Genomic DNA, 15497 nt, shown 5'->3' with positions numbered 1-15497 from the left:
GATAACGGCTTTGAGGAACTTTGTCTGGAATTATTATTTTTGAAATTGGATACATGGGGAACTAAAAAAACGGAGAGGAAGAAAACAATAGGGAGATCATAAAGAAAATGAAGTTAAATAAAAAATAGAGCGAACAAAAATTTTGTTGAGAAAGAAGCAAGGAAGCAGAAGGAATAACAATGTGCTAAAATACCCTCGTGATAACTTGAAATTTATTTTTTTGGGCGTCGTTGTTTACTCTGAGCAATCATTATTATTATCATTAATTATAGAGAGGGATAATATACTGGAATCGGAGGCAAACATGAGAAAACTAGAATAAAAGGGGTGGAGTCAAGAGCCAGGATTTCAGAGCAGAAAAAAAGGGGCGGAGTTTCCTAATCCTCTATACGTGTGAAAATTTAAAAAAAACAAGTGGTTTCAGTGCGAAATCGTTTGAAAAGTCAAGGTGTACTTTGAATGGGTCACATTTTTCGAAAAATAAAAAAAAGAGCAAGAAAAGGGTTTTGGCACGATGCCAGAAAATTTCGAAAAATCTAGAAATTAAAAAACCTAGAAATCCAGGAAACATGGAATTCCAAAAGTTCACAAAATTTGGAGTTGTAAAAATTAGGAAGTTCCTAGGAACCCCATTAATTAGAAAAAAAGAGAAGTTTGAAAATTGACTTTTTCGTAAAAATAGACAAATTTGGGGTCCCAAAAAAGTGGTTCAAAATTTTTAAATTTTTCTGAAATTGTCAGAGTACACTAAACAAAATAAGAGCTTTAATTTTATAGTTGACAACGTTTTTGTAGCTTTTTTAGTTTTCGAGATATGCGCCTTCAAAGAAAGAAGCCTCCACCATACAAGAGAATAGGAGATCACGGTGTTTTTAAAGAAGCATATCTCAAAAACCAAAAAAGCCTCAGAAAGGTTGTCAATTACAAAAATAAAGCACTACTTTTGTTTAGTATACTCTGTAATTTTCAGGCGAATTGAAAAATTCTGAAATACTTTTTTAGGTACTTCAAAGTTGACTATTTTTTTACTAAAAAAAGTCAAATTTTGATACATTTCTAATTGGGGAACTGTATCTTCCGTAGAAAACGTTAAAAATAGAAATTCCTGACCGCTGCTTTTCTGAAAAGTCAAAATTCCAGGAAAACTAAACAATTTTCAATATTCTAAGCTGAAAATAGCCTAGGGAACAAATAAGATTTTTCTGGGAAACTGGAATTTAAGTTTGTCTGGAAATTCCAGAATTTTCAGAAATTAGAGAATCAGAACATCGAATATTTTGAATTACATATTGGTGGAAAAATTGAAAATGAAGAAATTTCAGACAGTTTTTAAGAAACTCCAGTTCCAAAAAAATGAGCGACTACACAGATTCTAAAATCCTTGAACAAAAAAAATCAAATCAGAAGAGCAAAAAATGTGTTGTCCTCTTCTTGCCACAGATTTTTATACACAAATTCACATGAATAATCTCTTCCGTCACAAGGGCTAGTGAGAGCAAGTAGGCGGAGCCTACAAGGGTACATGTATTTACCCAAGCTTCCCCTAGGTTATTACGAAACTGCTTTTTTAGATTTCTGAGTCATTTGGGCTCTCCAAAATGTCATCGTTTATTCATAGTGAAGAAGAACGTCATCAAATCTGAGAAGGTTATTTTTGATTTTTTCTCCGGAAAAGGATATATTCCAGGAGGATTTGGTGATAATTGACTTTTTTGGTTTCTGCTACTGAAAATCCGGGATTAGCGGATTATGAGGTAGTAGTTGATGCTAGAAGCGGATTTTCAGCAAAACAAGTTTCAGCCCAAGGGTTTCTTTTTCTGATTTTCAGCCATGCGGCAAAAATGGGCGGAGCCTAATAATGTACGTGCTGAAACAAAGATTTCTATTGTTGCAAATAAAGGAAGGTCGAAGAAATGGATTTTCAGATTTTCCAGAAAATTCTAAAAAAGGAGAGTGTAGTTGGGAAAACATTAGAAAATCGAAGTGTTTGGAATTCTAAAAAAAGTCGAATTTCGGAATTTCGGAACTATGGAAAAAATACAAGACTGATATTCTGAACTTTGAAAAAAATGAAATTGAAAAAATTTAGTTCCTGAATCTTTGAATTCTGGAGGACTTGAAAACAGATTGTTCATAAAAAACTTGTAATTTTCAGACAATATTGAATCCTGAGACAATTTCGAGAATTTCAGAATAGTTCGAATTTTCAGACAGTTTCGGAAATTTCGGACAGTTTCAGAAATTTCAGACAATGTTGAATTTTCAGAAAAACTTGAAATTTTCAGACAAATTTGAATGCAGGTTCTCAGAAAACGTTATTTGTTTCCCAGGTTATTTTCAGCCTAAAAAATTGAAGTTTTTCAAGATTTCCTAGAATTTCAACTTTTCTGAAAATCGGGCAGTCTGAAATTTCTATTTTTAACTTTTTCAGAAGGAATATTTTTCAGGAACAGTACCCCGGACAAAAATATATCAAATTTTGAATTTTTCAGTGAAAAATAGTAAAAGTTGGGACTCTAAAAAAATGTTTCAGAATTTTTCGATTTGCCTGAAAATTTTAGGGTATATTAACCAAAAATAGTGCTTCATTTTTGTAATTGACAACTTTTTTGGGGCTTTTCTAGTTTTTGAAATATGCGCCTTTAAACATGATCATCCTTTTCTTTCTCCCATTGTAACACTCGGCTGCGGGTGCCAATACTTGGCCAAATTTCATGATTTTACAAGTGTTGGCCAAGCCTCCCACAAGCCTTGGCCAAAGTATGCGCCTGCATGATCCGTTGTGATAGCTTCCACAAGTCTTGGCCCATAGTCGGAAGGATACAAGTCTTGGCCAAATTCTGATTATTGATTTTTCACCTTCGGACTCATCATTTAATTTTCAATTTGTTTTCTGGTTTTACCTATTTTTCTACTATTTTCATAAAGGTTCGAATTTTTATGAAGGTATTTTAATTTTTTGGTATTAGAAATTTTGAAGTTTCGAATCGTATAACTTTCAACATGACAGAACATTCAACTTCAACTCAAAAGAGCAAAACCGAAAAAGGATAAATCTGCGAGTCGTGAGCACATCGTGAGCATATCGTGAGTTATTATGAAGAGATATTCAGCTTTGAAGAGTTCAATATTACAGAATTCGAACACTTGAATATACAGAATTTTGATTCACGAAAAAAGAGGAGACGGAGGATGAAAAAAGTTAATTTTTTGCAAAATTCCACCAAAAAATTCTGCTTCAAAACTGTTGTTTCAGTCGACAAAGGATCTCTTTTTGAAGGTATCACACATTTTTCAAGGAGTTTCAAAATACTATGAAAACGATTCAGAGTTTCATCAAAATCGTACATGCGCAGAGTGTCGCAGTGGAAAATGAACACGATTTCAGTAAAAAAAAACAATGTTTGGAACTCACAGGAGTAACGTTTTTTAGGATTTAAAGACAACTCGAACTATTTAAAGAAGAATTTATTTGCACTGCACATTATGTGGATGCTTGTTATCCGAAAGTCAGTAATTTCGAAACCAGAACTGTGAAAATTTTTCGAAAAGGGAGTGATGGTATTAGTTCAAAGACTGAGAATTTTTAAATTACCGTTTGTATTTCAGATGCAAGAAATTGGATCGTAATGTTCTCGTCTAAAGGATACTTCAAAATACAAAGCAAAAATGAGGAAATGAGATGACTCGACTTGATGCGATTACACTGTGATTGTCGATGAATTTCAACGGATTTCAAAAAAAAAAGGAAACGAAAAGGTGGAAATTTTTTGTGATTTTAATTAATTTTTTTTCATTATTCGTTTTGTGTAGTGTTCTAATATCTTAGCTAATACATAGAATAATGTGCTCGGAGACTTGTGCTAGACTTGTGGGAGGTCTGGCCAAGTATTGGCGCCGACAGCCGAGCAGCTTCTATCTTTAAAGGCGCATATCTTAAGAACTAAAACAACTACAAAAAAGTTGTAAATTTCAAAAAAAGAGCACTATTTTTGTTTATTATTATCTGAAATTTTCAGACAATTCAAAAAATTCAGGACCTTTTCTCAGGACCCCAAAGTTACCGCTAAAAAAAGAGAGAAGAAATAAGGACAAGCCAAGAGGAAAGGGGAGAAAAAAGGATCATAAAAAATAATCAGGAATGAATGAATAACCCTTTTTTGGATACAAAGCCCTTCCCGGACCATTGGGCCACCCCCAAAAACCGGTCAATGCATTTTAAATTTCTCCATCAAATCCTAACAAAAAATTGGAGAAGAAAAAGTTTTTTCTCCCAAAAAGTACATGAGAAGACAAACAACATGGAATTATTAATGTCCAGATTCAGAAGACGTCCGTCACGTGGATTCAGAATTTCTAGAATTTTCTTTTTCTATAACTATCAATTAGATTCTGGTCTAGAAATTTTAAGAAGAAAAGAAAAATACAAAATGAATCACATCTAGAAGAAAAAATTACATAGGGATTTGGCTAGGAACGGATAGCCCAATGGCTTTGTGACGTCAAAAAAGGGGGCGGAGCTTCCCATAGAAAAGTGGGCGGAGTTTTGAGAGATAAAATGAGTGGGAGATAAAATGAAGAATGAGAGGAGCTGTTGTACAGCAACAGCAGCAATCGGAGCTGGAGTTGTGACGTCAGGGCAGGAGGGGAAGCGGAAAATGGGGGCGTGGCTTGGGGAAGACTAGAAAGGGGCGGAGCCTGGAATAAAAAAAGTTTAAGGGGCTAGAAATAGGTAAAGAATAACTCAAAATTTTCAAAAAAGGAAAATCTAGAAAATTATTAAAAAAAATAGAACATTTCAAAATTCAGAAAGTCTGGAAAATTTCCAAAAACCTGGATAACCTAGGCAATCTTGAAAAACTTGGACATTTCATAGAATTGTATAATATAACAAGTAGTGAATTTCAAAAGTTTTAATTTTCACATCAAAGTACTGAAATTTCAAAAATTTTTGTGAGCCACGTGAATCTTTTGAATCTCTCAAAAGATGGACCGTTAAGTTTTTGGGAGTGTTTTTTCAACAAATATAACAGAAATATTAACACTTTCTGAATATTTTTCCCAAAATTAAAACTTTTGAAAATCACTACTTGTTATATAGATAATTTTCTAAATTTTATAGATTCTGGAAAATTTCAAGCGTTTTCGAAAATCGAGAAATTCTTGTAAATCTAGAGTATTTACAAAAATTTGGGAAACCTTTAGAAACTCTATAAATTTTCAAAAAATGGAAAATCAGGAAGATTCTAGAAAATCTTTGAAATTTTTCAAAATTTGGAAAGTTTTCGAGAATCTAAAAATTTAGAAAATCTAAAAATAGAAAAATTTTTTTTTGAAAAAAAAAATTGTTTTTAGAAAAATCCAAAACTCAAAGTTAGTGCAAAAAATAGTCCTTTAAGCTGACAAAAGTCTATTACTTCCTCAAAAAATAAAGATCTCCGAAAACAAAAAAGTCATGCGATTTTCTGAATACCTCAACCTCGTTAAAAACCCATCAATTCTGTTTGTTTTCGAAACTTTTCTTTTTTTTTCGCTTCGTCAAAAATCTGAAATTGAGCTCTGAGCTCTATTTATCATCAAAGAGCCAATATGACACCACGACAAATGACACAGTTCTTGTGATCATCAGCCAGCAAGAAAAGCAAAAAATCTAAAATAACAGAAAAATAAAAGAAGAATCGAAACCTTTGCACCTTTTCTCTCAAAACAAAGGTGTCTGGAGGAGAGATTTCCGGATATCAGTCAGTGGTGTCTCTTTCTTCTCTTTTTAATCAAGGTTGAACCGATCCGTCTTTTTTTTGTGATCACAGCTGACAGGGAAGGGATCAGAGGGGAATGGATGGATGGATTCTTGCAAAATCGATCACAGTGATTTTCTGATTAAAAAACGAGTGGTGTTGGAGGTCTAGAGGGGAAGCCTTTGAAGTGAAAATGAGGTTTCAAGGGTCTAGGAAGAAAAAAGGGTAGAATAATACAAAGTTGACTCTCAAAAAATTTAGGGAGAGCATTTCAGGAAATTCTGGAAGTTGAAAAAGGCAATTGATACTACAAAATTGCTAGAGAAAGAAGAGTACGGATGATCAGCGGCCATACATGATTCGAATGTTTGCGGACTCATAACTCGGCTCAAACTAGGAATTTTTATTCGAAATAATAATTAAAATATAGAACTTGAAAATATCTACAAAGTGATGTTAACATTAACTATATTCAATTATCTACTGTTACACATAACGGCTGTGAAAGAGCCGGGCCGGTGCTATAGGGCCAAGTGCGTTTCCCAAGCCGACTCCATTTAGACGTCCTTTAGTTTGTTGCTTGGCATTTTAAAGTAGTTAAATTATATACCATTTTGTAGAACTCGTTGGATTCTACATTTTACCATATCGTTTATAAAGGTATTCCAAAATTGAGGCAAGTTATGGACCGTTTAATCCGAGGCAACTTCTTGATGTCAAAGCTAGGCAACTTCGGAGTCATAAAAAAGTGGTCCAGAACTTTTCAATTCGCCTGCAATTTCTTCAGTATACTAAACAAAAATAGAGCTTTATCTTTGTAATTGACAATTTTTGTAGCTTTCTGAGTTTTTGAGACATGCGCCTTTAAAAAGGGAAGCCGCTACATCATTTGCATTGTAGCTGCTTTTATCTTTAAAGGCGCATATCTCCAAAACCAAAAAAGCTGCAAAAACGTTGTCAATTACAAAATTAAAGTTCTACTTTTGTTTAGTATTGTCTGAAATTTTCAGACAAATTGGATAATTCTGAACAATTTTTCTCACTTTCGACTTCGAAATAGGCTATTTTCAGCTAGATGATCTTCAGAGTATGAAGATTTTTTGAAACTTCAAAGCCTAAACTATTTCGTGCCTTGAATTTTAAATCTTCTAAATTTCATTCTAGGTCCAACAAAAATCCATCAATCATTCATGACCCTTCTTCTCCTCCACCCCCATGAAGTTCGTGGAATGATTGAACATGTCTCTCCGACTATACAGCAAATGGGGCTTTTCCTAGTGTCTAGACATACAATTCAGGGACTTTTCTTTAAATTAGATTTCATTATATGAGGGTTTGGCGGGAAAATTGAGTATGTCCCTGGTAAGCCATAAGATTTAAAAAGGCTCATCGGGGGATGAGTCGAGGAGCTATAGGGATTCGGAAGGTTTAGTCATCCACGGGTTTATGACAAAATTTTTGTCATAATGGTAGAAAAAGAGGGATGATGACTAGGGGTTTTGAAAAGTAGGAAGTTAAAAGTAAGGTAAAAACAGGAAATATAAACTTAAGAAATTGTTTTTTCGGGGTCATATAATATATTGAAAAAAGAAAAATTGCAGGTTTTGAAATAGAAAATGGCTTCGAATTATGTTTTTTTTCAAATTTTTCTGTATAAAATCTAAATATTCAGGTTATTTATTCCAAAAAGGAAGTTAAACCACATTTCTAGCTCATCTAGAAGCCGAGATACAGTCATTTAAATTCTTGGGGGCGAGAGAGTGCGTGGAAAGGGGAGAGAACCGACAACGAGACACCCTAGCTGTCTGCGTCTCTTTAAACTTCAAAACGCTATATCTCGGCTCCCAGATGAGTTAGAAACGTGGTTTTTTCTACTAATCTGTGTATTTTTATGGAGCTTTTTCAAATTTTCTAACTATAATTTTTTTTCAAAATTTATCATTAAAATATATCAGAGTTACTAGCGCCGGATAGTTTGAAATTTTTCGGAATAATCTAAAAAATGAACCTCAATTTCGATAGTTAAAATGAGCTCCTAGCTCCATCTAATGCAATTTTTGAAACTCATCGATCCTCTGAAATACTAAAAAATTCACAACCAACCTAGACACAAAAAGTTTCAAAACATTTCGACAATTTTCAAAAACTGAGCAATCTTCGTGTCCTGCTGTACGAAATCTAAGCTCTGTGTGTACGAGTGACAGCAACTGGACCCTCTTGTGCTGTTAAAAAAGATAACGACACTATACATTCGAAGAGATAAGGGCGGAGGGGGAAATCCCCCCTGCAAAATATGTATCCAATATTTGCTATGTCAAAAAAACAAGAAAAAAAGGATCTGTGCTGCAAAAAGAGCATTTTCCAAAGCATTTTCTATTTTCAACCACCAATTTTGCCGGAGGCTAGAGGAAGAAGAGTGTCAAGGATACACACACACAATCAGCGGCCACTTGTTCATGGAGAGGAGGAAAGAAGACGTGACGTCTTCTGAAAAAAGGAATCATGTCAAAAAAAGTGGTGGTTTTTTGTAGCGAGAAAAAAATAGGAAAATCAGAATGGGAATCAGAAATTGTGACGTTGTTGACAAGGATTTTAGAGAGGGGATAAATATAGGGATAAGGAAATAAGAGGAAGATGCGTGTTTATAGAGCCATTGTACCGGAAAAAAAATATTTTGAATGCTTGAACTTTTCAATGAAAAATAGCCTTATTGTTCCTTTCTTTTTTTTGTCTGTCAACTTTGGAGCTCTTAAATTATTTTCTTACTTTGACTGTTTTGTGTGAAGAATAGCCAAGTTCGACGTCCTGAAATAGTATTTCAAATGTTTTCAATTTGTCTGAAAATTTCAGAGCGTAGTAAACGAAACTAGAGCTTCATTTTTTAATTGACAACTTTTTTGTATTTTTTTTTTGGTTTTTGAAATATGCGCCTTTAAAGATAGAAGTCGCTATGTGCTAAATCGCACTCTTCTGATGGTGATTCACCGGGAATGTGCATTGCATCCCCCGCAATCACTTTCTTTTATTAAATTCTTTATCATGTAACCAGTATAAAAGCCTCTCTATTGTATCATTCTATATCGTTCAATAAACCAATGTAGTTCTAAAACACGCTACAATGCAAGAGGCGACTTGAGGAGAATACGGTATTTTCAAAGACGCATATCTCAAAAACTAAGAAAGTTCAAAAAAGTTGTCAATTACAGAAATGGAGCTCTATTTTTGTTTAGTATGTGCTGAAGTTTTTGGAAGAATCGAAAAAATTTTGAATACCTTTTCAGGACTCTAAAGTTGGCTGTTTTCCACAGAAAAATTCAAGAAATTTTGAATTTTTGTTCGGGGTACTGTAGTTCATATCTTATCTAAAAGTGGGCATATGAAAAAGTGATCAACTACAAAAATTGAGATCTACTTCTCATTAGTATATTCTCATATTTTCAGAAAAATCCTACAAGTTTTAAGCTGTCTTGTAGCATATTCAATGATGTTATCGTAAGACCTGTATCATAATGGAAGGGCCTCTCTAATAGAATGGCCCTTTAGAGGTTCCTTGGAAAAATAGAAGAGCTGGACTGGTTCATTACCTTTTTCTTCTAGTTTTGATTTTTATTTTTGGTCATTAATCTTGTTATCAGACAGATAAGGTCAGAAGCTATCAGTGATATCCTATCACAATGAAATATGATAACGGGGATTAAGGACAATATGAGCTTTCTAGAACCCAAAAAATTCTATGATTTGAGTGGTTCTTCGATACAGCCCAAAAACAAACGCCTTGTTTTCAACAGGTCGAAAATTCAAAAAGTTGAAATTCTAACATTAAAATTGAAATCGCATGACATAAAAACCCTATAATTTTGAGGACATATGTACTGAAAACAGCACATTTCCGATTGGAAGGGCACAGCCTAATACGTAATAATTGATTATAGATGTATGGATGAGGAAGTGTATGTGGGAAAAAAATGTACTTCCTAGGAAATTATAGACGTCTGGAAATCGTGGTGGAATAGGAACTGATAGTGAGGGGCAAAAAACTCGACCAGGGGGTTTTTTTTGGATATCAACTCTCTAATAGAACGCCCCTCTATTTGAGCCAATTTGTCTCGGTTCCTATAAGAGATATCAAAAATCTGTTAACTAATAAAATGCTTGTCGTGAGATTTTCAACATTTCTGTAACTTACAGATTTTTTGATATTTCTAAAAGGAGCCAATACAATTGAGCGTAAAGTTCTTGTCACCTAGATTTCTATTAAAGGTGGGGGGACAGGAGATGTTACGGGGGATTTTGGGACCAGAGTATGCATTCTACCGTGACGGTGTACAACGCTTAATGTCACTCTGCGTACAGCTGTCGTCCTCGCCTTTATGTATGCAATCGGGCGTGCGCTTTCTCTTTGCCCGCGTGGCTTAGTCGGTAGCGGCGCCGCACCCTCTTCTTCGCCCTCACAAGTTCAACTCCTCGAGGGGCATCTTTGAACGGAATTTCGAGAACATTATTTTTTCATGTCCCCCCACCTTTAACCAGAATGTTTGGCGCATTGTGTCTATAGACACTACCCTCTCACCAAGGACAGCTACGTAGGCTGGTTGACTGGTTATTATTAGAGTTTCAAATCCCTGTTATTGGAAAATGTATGTATGGAGAATGCTGACAGACACACAAAACGTGGTGCTAGTGGTTCAAAAAGCAGTGGCTCAAAAAGCATATTATATTATTGACTCTATAATATGGATTATTAATATCGAAAGCGGATGATGGATGGGATGATATGAACCAGATAAAACAGTTATTGGGGGAAAATTAATGAATGATTTAAGGAAGTTCTAGGGTATCATTTTTGGCGCTCAGGAAAAATGGACTCAAAACAGGCTGTCAACTTTGACCCGATTTATCTCCGCTCCTGTTCAAGTTATCAAAAAGTGGTTGATTAACAAAATGTTGATGATATTATGATAAACATTTTGTCAGTTTACAAATTAATATATTTTACAGGAACCAAGAAAAATTGGGTCAAAGTTAAGAGTGAGTGGGTCTCACGGTAGCCAGTAAAGTGGTACTCACGGTAGCCAGTAATGAACGGGTATCCTCATTGTTAACTTTAACCTAATTTATCTTGGTTCCTGCATAAGGTACTGAAAAGAAGTCAACTAATGAAATGTATCTGAAAACATGCTTGACATTTTGCTAGTTGACCACTTTTTGATATCTCTTATAGGAACCGAGATAAAATGGGTCCAAGTTACGAACGCGACACCGTAGTTCAGCTGGTAGCGGCGCGGCACCTCAAACGGTGGACCTAAAAGTTCAACCCCTCAAGGTACTTTTATGAATTTGGTCGGCAAAAATAGCCCTGATGCCTTGAAGATACGAAAATTCGGAAAAAGGGACCAGACCAGATCGCAAAACCACTTGTTCGTGTGGGAACAGTTGGTTATTATAGAATGAGTTAGGGAATTGGAAATCTTTTTAAGGATTTATGGGATTTATCCGGAAAAAAACGTATTAGGTTGTTCAATAAATAGTGGTCACTTTCACTTCGCTCTACCGTTGCTTATCCAATTTTGGGTTTTTTTTCAATTCTGTTTTTATATTTATAGACGTCACACATTGCATGTTTAATAGACAATTAAAAATTCCGAATGGACTGTCTAACGGCCGAGGATTTTCTCGATAACGGACACATACTCAAAATTGTTTCTTTGATCATATGTCTCCAAGGTCTCTCGAACAACGACCATTAGCGAGCAAAGTGCAAAATGTTATACGTAGACCTCATCTCTCGAACCACGATTGAAATTTGGTTCAAAAGATTCGAATAAGAAAATTATGATCTGGATCATAAACCAATACCCAAAAGGCCTAGCGTTAATAAAAATGAAAATATTTTAATGATACTGGAGGAAAAGCTCTGTGCTACTTTGCGTGCATTATCTTTGACAGCCCACCATCCTAATAGCACCGTAACAGATCATGTTTCTCAAACGGGAAGAGCTCGGAGAGTCGATCAAATCGTTCCCCACATTTTGACCAATTTTTAGAAAAAGGTCCGATGAGACCTGTCCGTTTCTCTCCTCTCCAGGAAACCGACGACGGACTGGGTCAACAAAACAATCATTGGAGATGATGAATGGGTACTGTATTTTAACAATGCCAGTAAGCACCTATGGCTCTCTGCAAAGGAAACGGTGGAATCGGTCTCAAAAGGCAACCTTCAAGAAAAATCAGATTTTTCCGATTCGGTTAGACAGTGCTGAAGTAAAATACCGCAAGCTGCTTCCGGATTCCTATGTCATCACCTTTGGCTCTACTGCTTTCAAATGGAAAGTGGTATTTATGCACATCGCTCTCACCTCTAGAGAGGCTCAGTGTTGAAATTTTTGCATGACAACGAAAAACCACACAAATATTCGAAGAGCCGTTACAAACTCCATCTTCTAGGAATCGAAGTTTTGCATTGCCCATCGTACACCGCCGACCTGGCACTAGCTAATTACTACCATATCCGATTTCTCCAGAATCGTCTTGCTGGTGAGAAAGTCCATGATCGGAAGGATGTCAAGAAATTTTTGGAACACTGTTTTGCCTCTAACTTAAGTCGCCAGAGTTCTACGCGAACGGAATTGCCCAACTTCCGTTGGGCTGGCAACAAGTTATGAACTCCAATGGCGAAATAATTTCTCAATGATTCTTGTTTTCCTTGAAGAAAAAACTACCACTATTTATTGAACAACCTAATACAAAACTATAACTAAGCTAGTTGTAAAGCCTATATTTCATGAAAAATGTCTCAAAAAACCACAAAGTTTAGCAAAATATGGTCTTATAAGCCATTTTGGGGTCCCGTGTTCAAACTTGTCCCAAAACGTTTTCCAGCAAGAAAACTAGTTTTTGGCCCCGAAAATGGGGTCAAAAATCAGCCAGAAATTAGTGTATCTGTCTTTTTTTCCGCAAAAAAAACCAATTTCCGGACTTTTCTCTAATTAGATCTCCTCGTTTTGAACTTATAATTAGGAACCGCCTGACTCATAACTCCTCTGTGTGACGTAGCAAAAAGAAAGTGGGCGTGGCTTGCTAATCAGTATACAGAACATAAAAATAGACAAAGGGACCCGAAACAAAGCGACGACGCAAATTTTTATGCGCTCGCTCTTGTCGACGAAAACGAAATGATGGGTTTTTTCTTTGGGAGGAAAATGAAGAGAGCGGCATGAGAGATAGGGATCAGTGAGAGACGCAGAGGATTACATACAACAATTGATCCGTTAAACGACCCCCGGATATACAAGCACTTCCTAAGCATCATCATCATTCTAGGGAATTGATTATGTGTGTGGGAGTTTCTTTTTGATATTCCAAGAGTTTCCCCAGATTTCAAAAAAAAAACTATAGTTTCTCGATTTGTGACAGGATGTTACGCTTTGACTTTAAGCTCACATATCTCGTTTTCTGTGAAAGATATCAAAAAGTGATCAGCTAACAATATTCTTATCATAAAATCAGCATTATTTTATCAGTTGACCATTTTTGGGTATCCCTTACAGTAACCGAGATAAATTGGGTCAAAGTTGATAGTGTGAACAAGGCGGAGCGGGATTTCGGAATTTCACCACTTTTAAACACTTAACAACTTTTAAAGAGAATTTTCAAACGGTTTTCAAAAACTGGTTTGAACGAGCTTTCAAATTTCTGTCGCAAATCACACACTCTGGTTTCATCTGAGGAATATAGTGGCCTAACTTTCTCAACATGATTTTTCTAGGCCATAAACTTTAATGACTTAGAAATGCCCTGATATTACCCTGGTTTAGTTTAAAGTATCTTCCCATAGTGGTCTAACTTTTTCGAAACGGGTTTTCTAGGCAACCAACTTTTTTGACCTTGAAATGACCTAATATTAATTTTATGTTATTTCTAGGCTATTTTAACATGGTAACTTTTCCAAATTGAAATTTTCTAGGCCATTAAAGTTTATAGCCTAGAATTGATCTAACATTTGCCTGATGTGTTTTCTAGGTCATTTAGTGGCCTAATTTCTCACCATGATTTTTCTAGGCCACCAAATATTACGGCCTAGAAGTGACCTGGTATGTTTTATAGGCCATTTTCCATTGTGGTCTAACTTTGAGTTTTCTAGGTGACAATGGAAAAAGGCTTAGAACAGACACCAGATGAATGTTAGACGATTTCTATGGTGGCCTAGAAAACTCAACTTGTAAAAGTTGGGCCGCCACGCTGAAATGATCTAGAAGTCCCACCAATTGAATATCAGGCCATTTCTAGGCCAAAAATTGGTGCTCTAGAAAACTCAACTTGCAAAAGTTAGGCCACCATATTAGAATGGTCTAGACTCAATGACTTTCTGAGTTCTAAAAACCCTGGGAGTGCGGAACGGAATTTCCGGAATTAGGTTGATTTTGAAATTTGCGAGAACGGGCGGAAACAAATTTTGGCCAAAACTTTTGACCAAATTTGTGGTCTAAAATTTTCAGTCTTTTCTAGAAAAATATTCTGAAATTGAGAGTTTTCAGAAATTCAAAAATTGTTAAATTCAGATTCAGATGGTTTGTATTGGCTAACAATTGTATTGTCTTATCCCACCAAAAAAAAGCCTAGGCCCCACATTTCTGATGATTTATGTACAAGAATATGAGCAAAAATGTGGAAGATGTGGACCCAGAAAATACAAACTATATATTCACATAGAGCCCGTCGTCATCACCAGAATATATAAAATATCCAAGAAGAATTTCGTCAGAATCCATCAGATTTTTTGGGGAAAATATGAGAATTTTGCAGTGAAAAAGTTACACGTCATCTGATTTCCGTACTTCCCGATTCATCCAAAAACAGGAAGATGACATTTTCAGTCAGAGAGCCAGATTTTCAGTCAAAAATAAAAACGCTGAAAATCCGGAAACATGTGCTTCTCAGGAGCTTTTTTACGTGTGAATCGAGAGGAAAAAAGAAGAGGAAAGGTAGAAAAGGAGAAGAAGTGATAAACATGAGCAAAAAAACTGGATTAGGGATTTGTGTGTGCAAGAAATGAAAAATAAAAAAATCCCCCTAGGAAGCAAAAAAATAGGGAAGAGGGACTGGGAATTTTAGAGATTTTTCAGGTTTTTTAGCAAAGAAAATTGGATTCAGAATTTTTCAGAATCGCGAAAAAAATTTGAAAAAGTTTATGGAAAATTGAAAATTTCCACCCATATTTGTCTGGCAAATCGGAAAAATCGTTAAAAGATGTTTTTCAAAATTTTTGGATAAATCGGAGATGTGGAAGAGAAACTTGGTTGAAGGTCCCACAACGACAACTACAGTAACTTGAAAATTATGCAATATTCCGATTTTTGTCGAATTTTCGCGTTTTACTACGGTTTTTCAGTAATTTTCTCCTGAAAACGTCAGAAAAATTTGACTGAAAACGCACGAAATTCAAAAAATAAATCACAAATATAAACATATTTTTAGGTTACTGTAGTTTTCGTTGTGGGATCTTCGGCTTTTTTGTTTGAAAAACTTGATTCTCTTTGATATTTTTGAAACTTCCAGGAACACAATTTTCACTCGAATTTATAGAATTTCTGGAATTTCCTAATTTTTTTCCGGAATTTTTCCAAAATTTTCAATTAATAATTCAATAAAATTACTGTATCAGAAAGTTTCATGCGCCTTTAAAAATATTATGCTTGTCTGAGAAAAAAAAGGTTAGAGAGTATTCTTTGCAGTCTGAATACGGTAGCGATATCGAAGCGG

This window comes from Caenorhabditis briggsae (assembly GCF_000004555.2).
Source record: "Caenorhabditis briggsae complete genome, chrIII, whole genome shotgun sequence".
In the NCBI taxonomy this organism is placed as follows: Eukaryota; Metazoa; Nematoda; class Chromadorea; order Rhabditida; family Rhabditidae; genus Caenorhabditis; species Caenorhabditis briggsae.
This window is presented reverse-complemented; position numbering follows the sequence as displayed.